The sequence below is a fragment of the Chlorocebus sabaeus genome, chromosome 14 (genome assembly GCF_047675955.1).
Source record: "Chlorocebus sabaeus isolate Y175 chromosome 14, mChlSab1.0.hap1, whole genome shotgun sequence".
NCBI classification, from domain to species: domain Eukaryota; kingdom Metazoa; phylum Chordata; class Mammalia; order Primates; family Cercopithecidae; genus Chlorocebus; species Chlorocebus sabaeus.
Window position 1 is genome coordinate 37,376,485 of NC_132917.1, and position 21,107 is coordinate 37,397,591.

At 42.8% G+C, this 21,107-nt stretch overlaps 1 protein-coding gene across 2 annotated transcripts in view; it reads right to left on the reverse strand.

The window, feature by feature from the left end:
- CDC42EP3 (CDC42 effector protein 3) overlaps positions 1 to 5,322 on the reverse strand; it is a 30,367-nt gene extending 25,045 nt beyond the window's left edge. The window contains exon 1 of one of the 2 annotated variants that reach the window (XM_007970930.3): positions 4,831 to 5,322. The gene's annotated coding sequence lies outside the window, so the exon portion shown is untranslated. Of the gene's footprint in view, positions 1 to 4,170; positions 4,431 to 4,830 lie in introns of those variants that run through there. The other variant, XM_007970929.3, reaches the window with a different exon arrangement.
- Between the last annotated feature and the right edge of the window lie 15,785 nt (positions 5,323 to 21,107).

Below are 21,107 nucleotides of genomic sequence, written 5' to 3' on the forward strand. Positions count from 1 at the left end.
TCTGCTGAGTTCTTGCAGCAACATCAACAAACATGGACTAAAACGCCCACTGAGTGCCGGGACTGAAGGCCCAGGTAGTGTGGTTCCTGCCTTCAAGGAAGGGATTGTCCAGAGTTGGTTACTGGACTCTGCAATCCCTGGCTCCCCAGAATTTTGAAGCAAGCACATGGTCTATACTAGAGCTTCACTTCATCCCCAGCCCCCAGAAGTCCTTGTCCCTGGCTGTGTCTTGGCTTGCTTTCTCACCATAGAGTCCCACATTTTCACCTAGTAAATCTCTTCGTTTATGGCATAAACTGCTTATGTTAACCCTAGCAGTGTTCATGCTAGATCCACTTTCATGCCATATATGTGGGACTGAATCATCTTTAATAATAAAATAATTTACACATTGTTCCTCAAGGCTGGCAATTGCTGTCATCTTCAACTGTGAGATACAGGGTGATACGAAATTATTTCCTTGCCAGAGGTCGAAAGTCATAACAAAAATCAGATTTAACAACTTCTCTACCCCTCCTCCCTGTTGGTGGGGGTGTGGTATTTAGCATAAGGTCAAGAAGACCTGAGTTCAAACCCTACTTCTGCTATTTAGCTGTGTGACCTTGGCCACATTACTAAACCTTTCTGAGCCTGTGTTCTCATCCGGAAAAGAAGAGCAATATAATATCTGCCTTATCCTCAAAGGATATGTTCTAACACCCCCAGTGGGGGTCTGAACCTTGGACAGTACTGAACCCCATATATACTATGTTTTTTTTTCATACATACATACCTGTGATAACATATAATTTGTAAAGCAGGCACAGTAAGAGATTAACAATAGTTAATCTATTATTAATAGATTATAACAATGTAATAAAAATTATATGGATATGGTCTCTTTCTCTCTCTTAAAATGTCCCGTATTCACCTAGTTTCAGACCACAGTTGACTATGGGTAACTGAAACCCTGGAAAGAAAAACCACGGATAAGAGGGGACCACTGTACTGTCTCTCTCAAAGAATAGTTACGAATATTACATGACAGACCCAGTATTAAGTACCTAGGAAAAAAACAAAAGCAACATTGAAACCTCAACCTTTTATTGTGGCTACTCTGGGCCAGGCACTGTTCTGAGTACATAATCTTTTTTGACTCCTTTAATCCTCAGGGAAATAATATCATCCCCATTTTACAAAGGATAAACTGAGGTAAAGGCGAGGTAACTTGCCCAAAGTCACAAGGTGTTAAGCGCCAGAACTAGGACATGTGCCCAGGCAGCCTGACTCAGAGGCTTCAGAAGTTCAAAGTTGGTTTTTTTGTTTTTTTTTTTTCCCATCCCCTTAACCCAAAGACCTGCTGACTTTCATCTAGGATTAGCCACTCATGCCTGCACATATTGTGCTGTTAAACTGCACATGAATGTTTAGGTTTATCTTATTGTACAGCTTTGGGTAAGTTATATAACTGGTCTGTCCTCAGTCTCTCCACCAGCAAAATGGGGATACGAACGGTTCTTTCATAAGATGATTGCTAGAGACAAATAAGATAATCAAAAGGCTGAGAAGAGTGCTTGACACATAGGACAGGCTCCACTTAGGAAGTGCTTTTAACATCCAAAGTAATGAACAATGCAATATATTAGGAAAATTCTTGGTCTTCTGTGGCTTGGTGAGGCACACAAGATTTTGTGGCTGGCTGAATCCAGTACTTTCAAATGGCTATCCTTGTTCTCTAGCCAACATACTGCATTTAAAAAAAGATTGCTCATTCAATCAATAAAAACAGGTTCACAGGATTCTGGTTAGTAAGAAATGAGACTGGATATGGATATACTGAAATGAGGCCTAGATAAAATCAGACTGAAAGCAAGAATCTTAATCATAATAATAATACAATGAGAGAGCAGTCTTCTTGGAGGTTTTTAGGTTATAAATTATATTCCACCCATTGGATAAATGTTACAGTTAATGGGCAACGAATTTGTGAAAAATCTATGGCCTGGTTAAAAAAAAGAAAAAATTCTTCGGGTGATACAGGTTAAAGCAATTTTATCCCCAACACTGTTGAATACCAGGAAGTTTATATATAAAAAAGCACAGCTTTTGTGAGCATGTTGGACATAAAACAAAACAGCACATTAAAGGAAAGGCTGGAGCGCAGACAGGGCAAATGAACTCACGTGAGTCCCTCTGCAATCATTGTTACGGCTTTGTATTACTCATCTTGCACCACACTTAAATGTACAATAAAAAGCAAAAAGTGTGCAACACGCATTACTCTAGCTGCTTTTACTTGTTCCATAGAGATATGCGAAACAATTTCACTGCTCAGATTGAGGGAAAGAGGAGCTCATCTTATTTCAAGCCCGTAGCTGCTGCCACAGCCTCAGCACCACGTTCTAATCATAGACTTCATCATGTAAATCTCTAGCAGATGATACCACTGGAAAACAGAAACTGCCATGGATCCAGAAATGCTTCCAAATTTCTCCTCTGAAGTTCTTATCTGTGAACCCAGAGGCTGGTGCTGTCTTATTCAATGGGTGAGGCCCACTGGGAAACCCACATTATTTGGGAGACTTTATGAAGAACTTTCCACCATTCCTTGACTATATAAACGGCCTTTATCATGTATTTCATGATACATGAAAATGCTAAATATTTCACCACTACTCCCACTTATTTCTGAGGGTCTAAATCTATTCTGAAAAGGGTATGCATCACACACCAACTGTGTAGCTTATTAACTACCAATAAGAACTCACGCAAATTGCAGGGGGTATGAAAGAACAGACTTCTGGAATTGTCCAGAAAAGAAGAGAAGGTACATTTTTCCTGGTTTTAAGATGAAAGCTCTTGTGTAAGTTAGAACATTACAGGAGTCATTTAAATTCTCTTAGGGATACCTTTGGGGCATCATCCCTGGTTCCTGGCGAGTCTTTTTTCTCCCTGTGATGTTAAGAGGAAGTCCCTAAGACTGGCTTTGCTATTAAAATACAGACATCTGCTGCTCTCCTAATTTTTGTTCTTTTTAAACGGGAGTACTCCCCACAAACTCTTGGATATTGTGAGAACTAAGATCTGGGAGATGGGGACGGAATCTTTGTCTCCCTAACGCATTCATCAGTTCCCTCCCTAGAGCCCCCCCTATACCCTCAGCACACACAAGCAGCCCACTCCTCCAAAGACGCCAGGGCTGGAAGATTCATGTTGCAATACCCTCCTGACATTCCTCATTTTAATTCGCTCACTTTTTTTTTTTCTTTTTTTAAACAAAATGTAATTACTTGACTGTCAGCCTGGGCTGCACTCTGGGGCTTTTACTCCTTTCAACACAGCTGCGCTCCCGGCTTTGATGCTGCTGTCCACGCAGCTTGTCCCAGCCACAGCCTGGCTCTCGGTAATGTAACATTCAAGTGCATATTTATTTTTAAACTGACCTCTCCTAGACTCCACAGTATAAAGGAGATCCTGCCAAAAAATATGCTACTTTCTATTTATAAGATGAAACACATGCCTCCCAAAGTCGGAGGGGGATAGAGTATAATAATTCATAACGAAAAAACGATTGGCCAGATCCACTCGTCCTCACATGTCTGATACTTGTCTGTGTCAAGCCACTTAGTTTCAAGGAGAAAGGGAGGAAAACTAAAAACAAAAAACCTTGTTTCAGCTGTTCACCGTCAAAAAACAAAAAAGTCAATATCCAGGTTTCCAGGTTGGCGCCCCACTAACAATGTCCTCTATTAATAAAGAGGAGGGCACTGGGCAGGCGATGCCACCGCAGAGCTGTGCGATGCACCCATGTGCGGCCCTGGTACCAATCCACGACGCGAGGGGCGCGGTAGCCAAGTGCGGCTTGTTCTCAGATGGAAAAATGCTATACGCGCCCAGAATGTCTCTGTCAATAGCTCGGAGGGTGCAATGTGGCCGCGCAGCCCCACCCTGAAAAGTGGTGGGCACAAATGGTGGAGCTCTGAGTCCCGGTCATGCCGCCCGCCCCACTCCTGGCTTGTTTTATGTCCTCTTCGGCGTTGGACACTAGATGTGAAAGCGATGCCCTCGGTATCCCGGCTCCCTACTGGTTTCCCAGCCTAACACCAGCGCACGCCGGAAGCGGCCACGGCGCGGGCGGGACAGACTCACAGACAGGTAGAGAGGAAGGAACCCTAGATTGCCCCGACTCACCGGCCGCCGCTGAGAATCCCAGCCGCTGCCCCGGGCCTCCCGCGGACGCACGCAGCCCCGGCCGGTGTGCGCAGATCCAGCCGAGTCTGCCGGCGCAGTGCCTGCTCACCGCATTATCCGCTCCGAGACAGCGTGAAGGCGCCCCAGGCCGGTGGCCGGGTCTCCGTGATAACCCCGCGCTGCGGCCCCTCGGCCGCGAGAGAAGGTGCGCGCAACTGAGAGCTGGGCGGCCGGACGCGAGGACTGAACCTGCGGAGGGCGGGGCGGCGCGGGGAGGGGCCGGCTGCGCGGGGACGAACTGGGGCGGGGCAGAGGGCGCGGGCCCCAGGGCCGACTCTCCCGGCCGCTGTACCTGTGCCCTGGCCCGGGGCCAACCGGCAGCCGGGCGCGCGCGCAGGGGGGGTCACCGTTGGACCCTCGGAGGACAACGGGCGCCCATTGTTACCTCTCCAGCGCTACCCCCCAGTAGGCGACTTCTCTCGGAGAAGATGCCGCTTTCGACTCCCTAAGCACAAAGAAAGGTCGCCGCGGACGCTCGTTTTAAAGAGGGACCCGGAGGTGCTGCCGCCCGGGTGCACGGGGACAATAGGACTCCGCCCGCACCCCGGACTCCCGCACTAAACCTCGTGCGCCCACCTCTCCCGATCCCAACAGGCCGACCTAGCTGTGCGAAGTTCCGGCGTGGCGGGCGGTGACCGATAGGGAAGCGAGGCCACCTGAGCGCGCCTCCCCGGTCAGGCCGCAGCTCCCCAGGTCCCTCGCAGCCAGTGCTCTGGTGGGCGCGGAGGGGGAGGGTCGCGTTCTGTCAGTTTCCAGCTCGCTCCCCTTGGAGCTGCAGCCAAAACCCGGAGAGTGGACTTCGCGCCCTGGAGATGCGGGAGCTCTGGGCTGAGCAACTGGACAAGCGACGAACAGCAGACGCTACAGGTTCTCCTGTCCAGAGGGAGGCGTTTCCTCTCCCTCAGGGTCTTTCAAAAGGATTTGCCTAAAGCTGAAGCAAGCTGGTGGCGGCTGCCCCAGACGCGCGACGAGGCGCAAGTGGCGCAGCTGCCGGCCCGGGAGCGTAAAATTCCGCCCGTGGTGGCACCTGCGCCCGCCGGTCAGCCGGCCACAGCCAGCGCCGCCGCCTGGCGCACCCCTCCCCTCCGCCGGGGCACGAGCGTGAACCGGGTTAATGAACGCTAATTTTCTTAATCGGCCTCCGTCTATTCCTCCTCCGCGAGTCATCGGCCTGGGGAAGGAGTAGGCGACAGGAAAGGGCGGTTTTTTCCGGCTGGGAGGTCCCAGCCCGCACGATTAGCCTGGGGAGGGGGCTGGGACCCCGGGGAGTCGGATGCTCGGGGCCTGGTCTCTGCCCTGAGACTCTCAGGTTGGATGGAAATCCTGGCACAACGCGGAGAACCTTCCGGGCACCTTGGCTTTGCCGAGAGGTATCTAGCTTCAGTCATCACCGCGGTCCTCTAGGGCTGTCTGAAACCCTAGAGGGTGCACCTTAAGCCGATGTTGTAAACCCAGGCTGACTTTAAGGTGAAGTGAAAAGGAAACGGACACAATCTGGAAAGCAAAATACTTGGGTGGGGTGTTAAAAGCCTCAAAGAAAAATAATAGTTGGCAGGTCAAATGGCCATGAGGTTGGAAGTCAAATACGAAACTCGGCTGAAGTGATGTTAGAAGTTTGACAAGCAAAACACTCCATGAAGATAAGAGACCCAGCATTGTTTCCCTTCTTCAAAAGACAACTCGTCCAAAGTTTCCTTTGGCAGATACCTGGATTCTACTCCAGATTCCTGAGCATTTTACTTGGGTTTCATATTTCAAAATATATGTTCCATTTGGCACTAATGTATATATTTTATATATTAATTTACTGAAAAATATTAAATGTTCCTGGCCTACTTAGAAAAAGGTATTTTATAAATATTTATGCATAGTTTTCATTACATATGGTATTTTATAAGTCCAAATAATGTGTGTATATATATGTATAAAATACCACATGAAAAATTCCATTTGAACACATAAAGACATTCCTGACACACATGTCTTGTATGTAATTTTTTAATGTGATCTATTGTTAGCTGCTTTTAAAAGTACTTTATTTCTACATGGCCAAATAAGTTCTTTACAGTTTGTGCAAATATAGAGTGGCAGGTTGTCTGAAGTGGCAGTTTTATTCTAAAACCTATTTTTACTTTTCTGCATTATCCCTTGCCTTTTAGAGGCTTTCTCTCCCTCTGCCGTTTTTAAATGAGACTTCACTGCTGGACTCTGAACAGTTATCCAGGACCTGCTCATTCAAGGGCCTGGTGGTTTGATTTATCTTGGTTCCGTTGATGCCTCCCCTCCCCACCCTTCCCCTCCCCTCCTTACCCTTCCCCTCCCCTCCCCTCCCCTTCCACCCCTGCCTCCCCTCTGTTCCCGCCCCTCCCCTTCCTTTCCTTTCCTTTCCTTTTTTTTTTCCCCAGGGTCTTAAACTCCTGGCCTTAAGTGATCCTTCTGCCTCAGCCTCCGCAAGTGCTGGGATTACAGGCATGAGCCACCACACCCTGCGCCTTATGTTATTTCTTTGTATTGAACATTTTTAGTGAGTAAATGATGCCCTCATAGAGTGAATTTTTTTTTTTTTTTTTTTTTTTTTTTTTTTTTTTTTTTTTGAGACGGAGCCTTGCTCTGTCGCCCAGGCTGGAGTGCAGTGGCCAGATCTCAGCTCACTGCAAGCTCCGCCTCCCAGGTTTACGCCATTCTCCTGCCTCAGCCTCCTGAGTAGCTGGGACTACAGGCACCCGCCACTATGCCCGGCTAGTTTTTTGTATTTTTAGTAGAGACGGGGTTTCACCGTGTTAGCCAGGATGGTCTGGATCTCCTGACCTCGTGATCCGCCCGTCTCGGCCTCCCAAAGTGCTGGGATTACAGGCTTGAGCCACCGCGCCCGGCCGAGTGAATTATTATTCTAAATGAGTGCATTTCCCGTGCTAACTATAATAGCTTGTAGAGTTGATGGATTTAAGTTTCAATATGTTATGGAACTCTACTACTGGAAGAGGAAAAACTTCGCTTCAGAAAGATTTTAGGCGTTTTGAGATTCTGCTGTGAATTTTGGAAAGGTTTAGCCTTAAGCATTTGGTGGTAACCTTAGAAACCTAGTTGAGACTGTTATCTGTAGAACACCTGTGAGGCCCAACAGTGGACTGTTTTTCTATTAGTCCCTACTTGGGAGAAAAGCCAAGTAGTATTGGCGGTGCCCTTGCTGTCCAGAAACCTGTGATCTACCTAACTGCAGAGAGCACCTTGCCCGTGTACACAAGCAAATGCTGACCACATTCTAGTCTCTTGCTACCACGTACCGTCCCAGGACCAGCAGCACCAAGCCGCACTCCAGGGCTACCGAATTGGAATCTTCAGTCTAATGAAATGTGGATAGTTTGCATGCAGATTTAATGTTTGAGAAGCACCTTCCATGAATGCTTGGTGGTTCTCCACCTTTTAAAGCTACAAACGCATTTGAAAATCTCATGGGATTTATGAACACCCTTGGAAAAACATATTGAATGATACACTAAATTTTTCATATGCAGTTTCAGCGTTCCTGTAAATAATCTATCGATGCCGGGGAAGTCCTAGGTTAAGACCCCCTAGTCACAAAGAAGTCACAAAGAAGATTGACTCAGCGTCAGCTGGAGGAGTTAAGAGAAGATTCTCACAGGGGGCAGAGCTTAAATTAAACTTGGGGGAATTTGATAGGAAGAGGAGTAAAGAAGAGTATTTCAAGCTGTTGAAATGCAAGGGTAAATGGTCCTGAGAGGGAAAACAGAGAATGTCCATTTTTGTATGTGTTCATGTGAAACCTAATGAGGAGATTGTTGTTTGATAGCAGGCTTTCCTTGCAATTCCTTATCATCACTTGAACATCCAGAAAATGAAGCCAGACTGTGGACTCAGTAGTCATTCCACTTTGGGTGTGCAAGAACCCTATGACGTGGGGGTTTCACATAAGATCTCATTTCCTACTATTTTGCTCGCCTCTCACTCTGCTCCCGCCACACTGGCCTTCAGGCTATTCCAGGCACTCCTGACAACAGAGCCTGGCCCACTCTGTCTGTGTAGGGCAGTTCTTCCCCAAATCAGCAGAAGGCTCAGTAAGATCTTTATTCAAATAAGACTTCAAGGGAGAGGCTTTCTTTCTAAAATAGCGGTCCCTCCCACATTCCCTTTCCCTAAATACAACAGGAAGAACAATTGCTTCACTACTTGCCATTATATTTATTTATAAATTCTTTTATGGTCTGCTTCCTTAAATATATGAACTTTATTTGCTGCGGTATCTCCTATGCCTAGAATAGGGCCTGGCATACAGTAGGTACTCAATAAGTGTTTATTGAATAAATGATCTTTTAACTACCACCAGTAATGAGTGTAAAAGCCATGTTTACAAACTCCATAGCTACAGAAATCATAATATATGAAACATTCTTGGAATATACCGCATGTTTGCTGAGACTGAATTTTCAACCACTTCTCTTTAGTCTAATGAAACAAGAAATACTAAACACATGGAACATTTTAAGTTTGAAAATTCAAACATTTTAAAGTAAGGCTTACAAAAAATGTCTGTAGAGTCCATGTATAATGCATAACTATTTTTCTTCTGGCAAAGCTGAAACACACTCGTGTGTACTCAGCTGGAGTTTTCCTCCAGAATGCCACATCCAGACTGAATTCGTGTGTATATGGTCTCGATTATCGCCCTAAGTTAGATTGAAGGAAAATGTAGGAGAAGCTGGAAGGTTAGAACATTTTGAATGAGAATTTCCTTAAAACTTGAGTATTCCCCTCCTTGCTACCCAATTAAAATTTCACCAGTCCCGAAAATATGTCAACCTGTGCTAATGAACTTGATTGACTAATTGCCAAGGCTAAGGAATTTTCTAACCAGTGATTTCCTTGTAAAGAAAGAAATTTAGGTCACATCTTGGTTGGGAGATTTCAGCTTTGCCTAATCAAATGCAGCAGGAAATGGTATACTATGAGATATACTACGAGAGGCTATGTCTGCGTGGGGACTACGGGCCTAGGATACAGTTCTAAGCAGGTTACACAGTCACTCACCATAACCACCAAATACGTTTTTGGCATTTGTATTAGCTCTTGAACTTGGGCCAGCACCAATTTAATTTGTGCATAAGACCTTCAAATATAGATGCATACTTGATCCTGTTAGTGCAAACCAGTGACTCATAAAGAGCATTACTGTATATTTATATAGCCTTCTATACTTCCAAAAACACTTTTTCATTTCATCTTCATTTTAGGTCGTTTTGTTCTTGCTGGGTAGGTAAGGCATTTATGGCTGATTTACACATTTCTTCTTTCCGGAAGGGATTTGAGGCAACGTAGAAGGCTTTTGTATAGAATGAGTCATTCCTTTTTTTCCCAGCTTTACTGAAGTATAATTGATTGAGTCATGCCTATTGTACTCTTTGTTATGTGCTCTTTCCCCATATACCTGTATGTCTCCCTCCTTAGCTTTCTTCCCGTGTCTACTTAAATCTGAGCTCCCAGAGGACTGTCTTCCAAGACATCCTAGATAAAGTATCACCCATGGCCTTCTTTATCCCAGTACCCCCTTTATTCTTCTTCATAGTGCTTAACACCTGACATGTTGATTGGCTATTTATTTGTTTATTGCCTCCCCGCTCCCCATACCACTAGAATATAAACTCCATGAGGGGTAGAAATATTGCCTATTTTATTCATGGCTGTATCCCAACCCCCTGATCAGTGCTTGGCACATAGTAGGGATTTAATAAATATTTGTCAAATGAATAAATGAATGAAGCCCCAGTGCTTAGGGCAGGTGCCTGGCATGTGATAAATATTTGTTGAATTAAACAAAGCTTTAATGAATGAGCTTGCGAAAGGCCTGTGATTCATTCAAGGTTATGCAGATAGTGATAACTTACTTTATCTGGATGCGAATCCCCACTAATTCTTTCTCCAAGCCTTCTTCATTTGTATACCTGGTAGTAAATCCAGTCTGTTGTAATGTCAAAATTTCTTTGTTCATCCTTTCTGGCACCTGACAAAAATTAAACATTATACAGCTTTGATAGTGATTACAGGATGAGCAAGAAAAAAATGATTATTTCCATTAATGCTCTGGGTTAGTGAGAAACAATAAAAAAGAGAGAGGTTGGCCGGGCGCGGTGGCTCATGCCTATAATCCCAGCACTTTTGGAGGCGGAGGCAGGTAGATCATAAGGTCAAGAGTTCAAGACCAGGCTGGCCAAGATGGTGCAACCCTGTCTCTACTAAAAATACAAAAGAGTTAGCCAGGTGCAGTGGCAGGCGCCTATAATCCCAGCTACTCGGGAGGCTGAGGCAGAGAATTACTTGAACCCAGAAGGCAGAGGTTGCAGTGAGCCAAGATCATGCCGCTGCACTCCACCCTGGGTGACAGAGGGAGCCTTCATCTCAAAAAAAAAAAAAAAAAAAAGAGGTCTGCAATGATATGCCCCCCCTCACTTCTGCTTCCCTGCATGCATTCACGCACATGGATAGAAGAATACATACTCACATACCACTCCCAACACACACACAAAACACACACCTACACCTACCAGTGTGCACCAAGGACAGATCATCTTTTGAGGGTTAATTACAGATCACTTCATTTGGACTCCCATAAAGAGAACCAGGAAATGTGCAGTAGAGGACACCCAGGATTGTTCTTTCATTTACTTCCCAAACAATAACCCGTAGGGATATTTGCAAATTGCATCAGACAATTGTTTCCTCCTCCTTTTAGGGCCCCAGGGTGGCTTACACTTAGGGCCAGCATCCTTCCCTGTGGCTCATGTTTCTGATGTGCTGGACTCTTGAGCATGCGTCTTCAGCCTGGTACTGTGGATGCTCTGAAGGCCCCTTGTTGGCCATGCCTGATTTTCAGAAATGTTCACCTGGTTGTCAACTCTGTAGAAACAATGGTTGTGATGCCTTCCTCAACAAAGATAACAGATAGATAGATGTGGGGCCTTGACAGTACTTGGAGCTCCCTGGCTGCTGACTGAACAGGTTGGAACCAGAGAGGAGGGAAACCATTTCGCACATTTAACACGTATTTATTGGGTGTCTACTTCGTGCCAAGGAATTGGGCCAACAGTGCTGGCACTCTCCTTGGACTGACCTATATTCCTCTTATTTTTCAACCCTGTGGACTAGATGTGGAAACTATGTTGTCAAAAGCCTCCATCTGAACACTCCAGAAACATCTAGATGCCCCTGACTATAATTAGGTCACCTGTCTGAACACCAGGACGTGCACCCATACAAGAGTCAATACTTGGTCATCCTGTGCTTTGCACCTTAGTCTGGAAATGCTGTTAGACTGACACAAGTGAGCACTGAATGCTGAGCTGCTTCTTCCAAGGTAGTCATCTCCTTTGTGTCACTATATTAAAATCTTTGTGCCTAAGAGTGGTCTAGGACCTCCTTTTTGGTTTGTGAAGTCTTATCTTTATATTGTTGCTAATTATGGGTTTGCCTAGAAAACAAAGGTAGAATTTTGCAAGTTCATTCTATTATACTGTAGCCCTTAGAATCTGCTGCATGGATCTGTTTGCTAGTGAATATGACCTAACACTTGTTGTCATTCAACTTATATTTATTGAACACCAGAGTGTAAGGCATTGTGACAGGTACTCTAAAAGGCACAAAGATGAATATGCTTCCTACCCCTAAGCAGGTTAAACTTGTACAGATGATAAAACAAGCACCCAAGTCACTATAAGACCAGATAATATATAATAAAGGTTATCAATTCCCTGTTTTCCAAGTGCCTAATAGGGACGCATATTCTGATATGTTATCTGACAGTGGGACAATATGTATTGCAATTGGGATTATCTGGGATGTGTGGCCCACTAATGCTGATATTTCACTATACACTGGTGGTTTTGAAGTTTTCTCCCTTTTGAATGGAATTGTAAGCAAGACCTCAATGCTTATTACAGGTGAATGTGCAGCTGCTCTGGTTGAGCTATAGTGAGTGAGGAGTCCTTCGCTCTTAGTCCCCCTACTCCCATTCTCTCGCCAAGAGGTTCTTGACACTCCTTCTTGATTCTCATTGGCTCGCTTATGGGCTGAATATTTGTATCTCCCTAAAGTTCATATGTTGAAATTCTAACCCCCGAGGTGATGGTATTAGGAGGAGAGGCCTTCAGTAGGTGATTAGATTGGAGCTCTTATGAACAGGATTGGTGCCCTTATAAAAGAGACCCTAGAAAATTCCCTTGCTGTTTCTGCCAGGTGAGGACATAGCAACAAGGATTACCTATGAACCAGGAAGCAGACCCTCATCTGACACCAATCTTGGCCTTGATCTTGGACTTCTCAGCCTCCAGAACTGTGAGAGATAAATATTTGTTTTTTAAGCCACCCAGTTTATGGTGTTTTTGTTGAACTAGCTTAAACAAATAAGACTCCAAGAAACAGCTGAAACCACAGAGAGATGATCAGTAAATAGAATACTTCTGGTAAGAGTAACCAGGATGGCCTGATTAACATGGGGTGATTATTGGGCTTTCCATTGTATAGGGCTGTGGCATGTGGTCTGAGTGCACCTGTTTGTGGTACAGATCTTTATGACTCAGGTAATGGCTTCCATAGAGGGTGTCAGTGAGGATCCAGGACTTGACTGGTGAGTTTCACAGCCTATATGGGTTTCAGGCAAAGTGGTGAAGGATCTGAGGCTCATTTCCAGCCTCCTGTGGCCTCCTCTTCCTCAATCCTCCTCTTTCTTCTCTCTGTCCACTATAGGTGGCTTCCTGCCATCTGTTTCTCAGCCTAAAGCCCTGGCTCCTCTGAATATTTGTCTTTTGTCAGCAGCAGTACTCATAGTGGAGCCTAACATTTCTTCTTTAGCAATGGATCCCAGAAGCACACACCCTGGGCACTGCAATGTCGGATGAATAGTGCAATCCCCAAGGATGGAATGCTGGGTTTGCTTCCAAAGAGGGTTGGCTTGGGAGGCATGAACTCCAGAGCCATAGACCAATAAACTAGAACCCTAGTCCTTTAGTGTTGCATTCGGGCTAATCAAAGTTTTATACCATCTTGGAATAGAGTTAACAAGCTTCACACATTGCTTAGGAGGGAGGCTGCATACTTTGAGGTTCATGCTGTCCTGAAATCTCCAAATGTTAGGATTATGATGGAGGAATGATGAAGTCTTAGATACCATTCTCTTTTTTAATTGATTTATTATTCCTTGTCAATGACCTAGCTCGCTATAAAGGAAAGCAGGGCTTATAGAAAACCCAAAGATGGAAGCCATATTCATATTTTCAAAAATATGAGGGCTGTGCAGGAAATTCAATTCAATTAAAAACTGTATTTTTGAGGGGTTTCTTTTTAAGTAAACTTTATTTTTTTAGAGCAGTTTTAGAGTCACAGCAAAATTAAGCAGAAAGAACAGAGGTTCCATAATCTTCCCACTACCCCCACATATGCACACCTTCCCCGCTATAAAATCCCACAACAGGGTGGTACTTTTGTTACAACTGATGAATCTACATTAACACATCATTATCCCCCAAAGTCCATCATTTCCATTAGGTTTCATTTGTTATATTGTGCTTTCTATGAATTGTCAAATGTAAAATGATATGTATCTACCATTTAGTATCAGAACAGTTCTATTGCCCCGAAAATCCTCTGTGCTCCACTTATTCATTCCTCCCTTCCTTCCCCAATTCCACCCCAGTGGTCCTGGCAGTCACTCCTTTTTTAACTGTCTCCATAGTTTTGACTTTTCCAGTATGTCATATAGTTGGAATCATACAGTATGTAGCCTTTTCAAATTGGTTTGTTTTACTTAACAATATGCACTTAAGATTCCTCCATATCTTTTCATGGTTTGATAACTCATTTCTTTTTAGCACTGAATAATATTTCATTGTATGGAGGTACCACAGTGTTTTATTTGTTCACTTATTGCATATTCGTGAAGTTCTTACTCTGAATGAGGTATTCAACTATATGCCATTGGGAGACATCATAATATAAGACACTATTTATAAAACAAGGCATTGTTCTGTCATTCAAGGAACTTACACTCCTTTGGGCCTTTGTTAAGTGGTGGAGTGGAGAAATGGGGTCTCAAGGAAGGAGAGATTCCAGCTGGCTGAGTTTCATGCTTCCTGAAGGGAAATGCATCTGAGGAGGATTAGGAGGGGTAGAATTCCAACACTGCATGGACTGAATGTGTCTCCCCCAGCAAATTCATACGTTGACGTCCTAACCACCAGTACCTTAAAAGGACTGTATTTGGAGATACAGCATTTAAAGGGGCTTAAGGTTAAATGGGGTCATATAGGTGGACCCTGATCCAATGTGACTAGTGTCCTTACAAGAAGAGGAGATTTGGACACACACACACTGTCTCCAGCGGTATGTGTGAGGGGCACAGCGAGAAGATGGTTGTCCACAAGCCAAGGAGAAAAGACCCAGGAGAAGCCAGTGCTGCTGGCATTTTGATCTTGGACTTCCAGCCTCCAGAACTATGAGGAAAGAAATTGCTGCTGTTCAAGCAACCTAGCGAAATACCTAGTGATTATTTCAGTTTGTCTTTCTTTTTCCTAATTGCAGACTCATAGCAAATAGTGATATTGTGTTAGGGCAGCCCTAGGAAATGAATAAAATTGTGAAGACAAGAAGGATAGTGATGCAGCAGTGAGAAGGGCATGAAGAATGTTCAGAGGCTGGAACACATGCCTGTGTTCAAGATGGAGCCCGGGTTGACTGGTAGTTCAGGGCTATTTCACCAGGCTGTTGTTGGCCTTGGGGAGGCCGGCAGAGGGGAGTCCATGAGGGTGCTGGGATGGAATGACCCCTAGGATCGCCCTTGTGAGTTCGGTCAGCCTTGGAGGTGGTGGCTTGGTAATAGGAGATGTTTGTATTTTGCATGTTTTCAAGTCAATGAATGCCAGTCTTTAAAATGTCTTGGCTCACTTCTGTTTTATTCCTGGTGTCAGTATACAATGGTTTTAGTACAGTAAGTTTGCAACACTAAAGGACATATTTTGTCAGAGAAACCAGCTAAAAATATTTCAAGATATTTCTCTTCACCAAGTGAGCTCCTTGCCATCCTTGGCTTTCCTTCTCCTGTGTTCCTGAACCTCAAAGCAAAATGGTTATTTAAAATAGAGGCGCAGATGTATCTGATCAATTAAAAGAATATCAGTGCTTAATGAGATCTTAGAGGTCAACTACTCCTGCCTTCTCATTTTACAGCAGAGGAAACAGAGACTAAAGGAAATGAGTGATTTTCTCAAGATTGTCCAGTTAGTTAGTAGCAGAGGCTCCTACTGTAGACAGGTTGTTTTGCTAAATAATTTTGTTTCTATATTAAAAAAGAGGTTCATCCTTGCAAGGGTTAGGATGGGAAAGTGCTCTGAGTTACGTCTGCGGGAGGCTCATGGAATCCAGATGAAAAGCAAGTGCTCTGGTGTCAGGCACCTGGGTTCAGACCCCTGCTCTCCATCAGCTAGCCCTGTGACCTTGGGTCATTACTTAAGCTCACTAAGCCTGAGTTCTTATTTGTAAGAATGGTGGTGGTACGGGGAGGTTATTACAGAACCCACCTTGAGTGTGATGTGAAGATTAAGTGAAACTGAAACAATTATTACCAATGTGACTGACACATTATCAGGCCTCAAAACATATGCTCTCGTCTGTTCTTCCCACCACACAAGGATACCATATTTGTCTCTGTCCCTGGGCCCTGGCACAATTCCTGTTCCAGTCTGTGTGTGACAAAATGTGTTGGATGAATGAAGCATCAGGAGTGGCCTAGAGGGAAGGATAGCACACGACACTGGGAACAAAAAAAGGAAGCAGAATACAAGATTATATACAGATAAGGGAGATCTGTAAACATTTAGATTCTTAGGCAAGGGGAAAGATGTGAGAAGTGTTAAAGAGCAGTGAAAGTAAAAAATGAATTCTCTACCCCCAGGGGGTGGTCACAGGGGGTCAGACAACAGGTGTACTTGACATGCATTGCAAAGCATGAAGTGCAAAACAGGTGTATAGGAGCCATCAATACCAGAAGCAAACACACCTTACTAAAATTTCAAGAAGACACTGTTGCCTCAAGCATCTGGAGAAGCTTACACTGCTCAGATCTCAGGAACCAGTGAGGTCAAGGGGGAAGAGACTGAGGACAGTCGCAGGCAGCTTCAGCAAAAATAGACCCAACAATAAAAATTATGTAAGAAGTGTGTTAAGTATGTCTTTTTAGTCTGATTCTTCAACATCTTTGAGTCTAGCTGACATTGAAAGGAACTGCCCCTCCCAGGGTTATGAAATTCCTAGAGATAGCAATTTGCCAGGGAGCCTATCTTTCATATGCAAACCAGCCAATCGAAAGTCCACACCTCTACCACCTCCTTTATCTGGCTCTTATATGCAGACCCACTATCCCGCTGTCCTAATCACCCTAGGCCAGCACAGGATACCAGATGACCAGAGACAGCCCCTATGCCCCAGATCCTGCTGAAATTATTCAAACGACCCAATCCAAAACCTGCTTACTCTGCCTTTCCCTTCTCAATAAAGGCTCTTGTCCATGATCCCCCCTCACTCCTTCTTTCTCTTGACTCACCCTTCTCCATGTGGCCCTACCTAGGGTGCTGTGCCTCCTGTTATTAGGTATCTCTAAGTACAAAAACTTATTCCTTCATGACTGTCTTTTCTGCATGTCTTACCATACCTGATTAAAACAAATCCCAGGTACTCTTATATTAATAAAAAGGAGCCATCAGGGTTTCTAGGATCATCTCCTCTATCTAGATGACAGCCCTCTCTTCTCTTTTTGGGCATGTTTTTCGTTTTAGTTTGGAAAGGATAATCTCTTCTGTGTTCTGAGAAGTTATTTTTTGCATTTCTCTCCTCTCTTTCTCATTTATTTTCTGTAAAGCATTTTTAGCTCCCACAACTTTGTTTGCTCTCTTATTTGATAATGAAGAACATAAGAGCCAAAGTCAAGTGGAGGAAACAAGTGGTGGTTTCTACATTTCGCTTCTTATAGGACCTGGAAGAGGAGTACCTCTTCCATAGCCTGAGCTGTCTCAACACTGTTCTCCATGGCTCATGCTGGTGACTCAGATTTCTTGTTTAGTTTTTAAGTTTTACTCCCCACTCTTGACAAACTTTTAATATTTTTAAAAGCAGTCAAACAACAATGAAGTACTATTATACACCTATAAGAATGGCTAAAATCCAAAAATAACTGACAATACCATTTACTGGCAAGGATCAACAGAACTTTGTGGAACAACAGGAGTCTCGTTCATTGCTGGTGTGAATTTAAAATGGTAACAGCCACTTTGGAAGATAGTTTGGCAGTTTCTTAGAGTTAAACATAGCCTCATGATAGGACCCAGCAATCATGTTCGTAAGTGTTTACTTAACTGAGTTGAGAACTTATGTCTACACAAAAATCAGCATGAGAATGTTATAGCAGTTTTATTTACAACTACCAAAAGCTAGAAGTAAACTTTAGTAGGCGAATGGCTAAACTGTGACACATCCGTACAATGGAATGAGCTGTCAAACCACAGGAAGACGTAGATGAATCTTAAATGCATGTTGCTAAGTGAAAAAAGCCAGTCTTAAAAGGTTACATAATGTATAGTTCCATTTAAGTGATATCCTGGAAAAGGCAAAACTCTTATGGAGATGGCAAATAGACCAGTGGTTTCCAGAAACTCCTGGTGAAAGGAATTGAATAGGTCAACTACTGGGGACTTTTTACAGGGTGGTAAAACTATTTTTTTATGATATTGTGATAATGCTAGATGCATGACACTATGCACTTGTCAAAGCCCATAGAACTTTACAGCATACAGAGAGAAACTTAATTACACAAAATTTAAAAAATATTTAGAAGGTTGAAGGATTCCAAGATGAAATGCAAAATATGACAAAATAATCTAACTGTATTACACATGCATGAAATAAGCTTACTGAAGGGGATGTGAGAGAAAATGCTTACCTAAGTAAGTTTGGAATGAATCGAGTCTGTAAGATTAAAGGCAAAAAGAGCTCTATATAAGCACTCAAACTTATAAAGTTATTTCTATGTGGGTATGGCTTAACAATTATGGAACTACTATACAGGACACTGGAATTGAACAATGAAATAAATGAATGAAATAAATTTAACACTTCTCACATCTTTCCACTTGCCTGAGAATCTAAATATTTACAGATCTCCCTTATCTGTATATCATCTTGTATTCTGCTTTCTTTATCATTCCCAGTGTCGTGTGCTATCCTTTTTATTCCTTCTGATGGCAGAAGCCAGGTTCTTCATTGTAGGAGGGGGAGGAAATAAGCAAGGGGGAGAAGGTTAGAATTATCTATGTGCTACTGGGTTGGGATTGGAGACATCAGTCTCAACTCATATTTAGCTAATATAGATACAGATGGTTACAAAGAAAAGGATTTATAGATATATGTGTATAGACATGGGTTAATTTACACATATATAAGTTATTTCTCTGTCAGCTGAGCCTAGAAGCAGTAACACCTCTTCAACAAGGAGCACGTCTAAGTCTTGGTTTCTAATACAATTCTCCAATAAAAGAACCAAGCTCCTTGGAGACATAGACTCTAGGATGAAGCAGGAAATATACAAGAAGAACCTAGAGCATTTTGTAGCTCCTAAAAGTAAGAAAGTGCTCAACCAAATCCAAAAATGACAGGGCTATGTTACAGGGACACAGGAGCCAACTAGATGTATTCTCCATGGCCAGGGCTGGAACAGCTTGAGTAACAAAATAAAATAGTATTGAAAGTGCAAAATAAATATCCATGAGACCATACTGATACAAATAAATGATTGACTAAATAAATCAGTGGGGGACGATAGATGAATCTCCTGGGTAGAAGAACTTCAAATAATTTCTGTAGATATTTTGCCATCAAAGAGTGGAGTATAAATCTCTGCTTCTTAATTGTGTGCTATGCATTGTGACTTCCTTCCAGAGTATATTATAAAAATGTGGGGAGGTGCGGTGGGGGAGAAGGGCTGTAATCCTAGCACTTGTGGAAGTCGAGGTGGGAAGATCACTTGAGCCCAGGAGTTCAAGGTTGCAGTGAGCTATGATCACACCACTGCCCTCTAGCCTGGGTGACAGAGTGAGACTCTGACTCTAAAATAATAATAAATAAACAAATAAATAATAACAATAATATAAAATACAAATAAAAGATGAGAGAAGTAACTTGACAGTGGAAAAAACTAACAAACACTACCCCAGGCAGGTGACTAAGGTCAATATCAGCAGTCATAAATCTTATTGATAGTATGCAGCCTTGATATATGATGAGAATGACATTTTATCTCTGTGGTCTTCATTTCATAAATCCATAACTCCAGCCTAATCATGAGAAAGCCATCATATAACTGCCAATTAGGGGACATTCTACAAAATATGTGAGGAGAAATGACAGGAGTACTCCTCAAAACTGTCAAGGTCATAAAAAGCAAGGCAAGTCTTAATAGTCATGGCAAACAAGGGCCTAAAGAGACACGACAACTAAATTTAATGAGTTATGTTGGATGGGATCCTGGAACAGAAAAAGAATATTAGCTAAAAACTAAGGAAATCTTAATGAATAATATACTTTAATTAAAAACTATATATCAATATTGGTTCATTACTTATCACAAATGGACAATATTAATGTAAGATATTAATAAGTGAGAATGGGTATAGGATATATGGGAACTCTGCATTATCATTGTAATTTTTCTGTTGAGTCTAGAAATATTTTAAAATAAAACACTTCTTTTTTAAAAAATGCTGGGAAGAGGATATGCCCTTAGTTATTTTGCTGAAAGCTCATTTCTGTCTTTAACTAATCATTCTATAATTTATGGTTGGAAATTTAACTTTTTAAAAAATATTAATAAAATGATTACATTTTAACTCAGCATAAAGAGCTAAAACATCTTACATAAATAGTAAACAAAGAGCAGAAAACTGGAAATAAATGATTAAACCAGTAAGAACATGGGTTAGGACTAGATAATTTCCTCTATACTGATGATAAGGGTTGATCATAGCACTGTTGTGGTTTGCATTACTGAAATGAAAACATGAAAGTTCATGGCAAAGACAGACATTACATTCAGCTAGTGTATATTGCAAGATACCTTTCATATACAAAATACTGCTGGTCTTGGAACATGTTTGCAAACAGATGACTTTAGAGAATCCTGGTGACCCCAAACCCTTAGATATCAATAAATAGGTGAGTGAGTAACTTGAAACTTTGGCCAGAAGGTCCTGTTGACTTTGGCCCTGCCACTGACGAGCATGTAGCTCTTGTGGGTGGCTGACTCATAAATTCAGATCATTTTCTAATGTCTGCCAGTCTACTTTAGAATCTTCTAGAAATTATATAGACTCTAGTACCCACCATCTCCAAAAAGATGGTCAGCAGGGATGTTATGAAACCTTTAAAGGTTTCTGGTAGGCTGTAAATGTCTTACGGATGTGCAGTATGGCATAATGAGTAATCTCTTTGCAAAGGAGGGAGTTGAAGGACTTTCTCTTGGTTTAAATACTGACTCTGGCCCCACTCCCCCCACATAAATTCTGTGTTTCTGTTTATTCAATATATATTTACAGCATCATTGATATGTGCAAGATCTGTGCTAGAAAGTGTGGGCAACACAAACATGAATTAGACACAGGTCTCTCTGATCTTCCTTCAAGGACCTGATGATTGAATAGGGGCAATAAAATTTGCATAAATAATGAAAAATGGTACCAAATAGTCATTGGATAATAATATTACTGAAGGAGAATTATTCTATTTTTTTCTCCTGCCTAGTGAAACCTATGAGATCACATGAGGCCATTTAT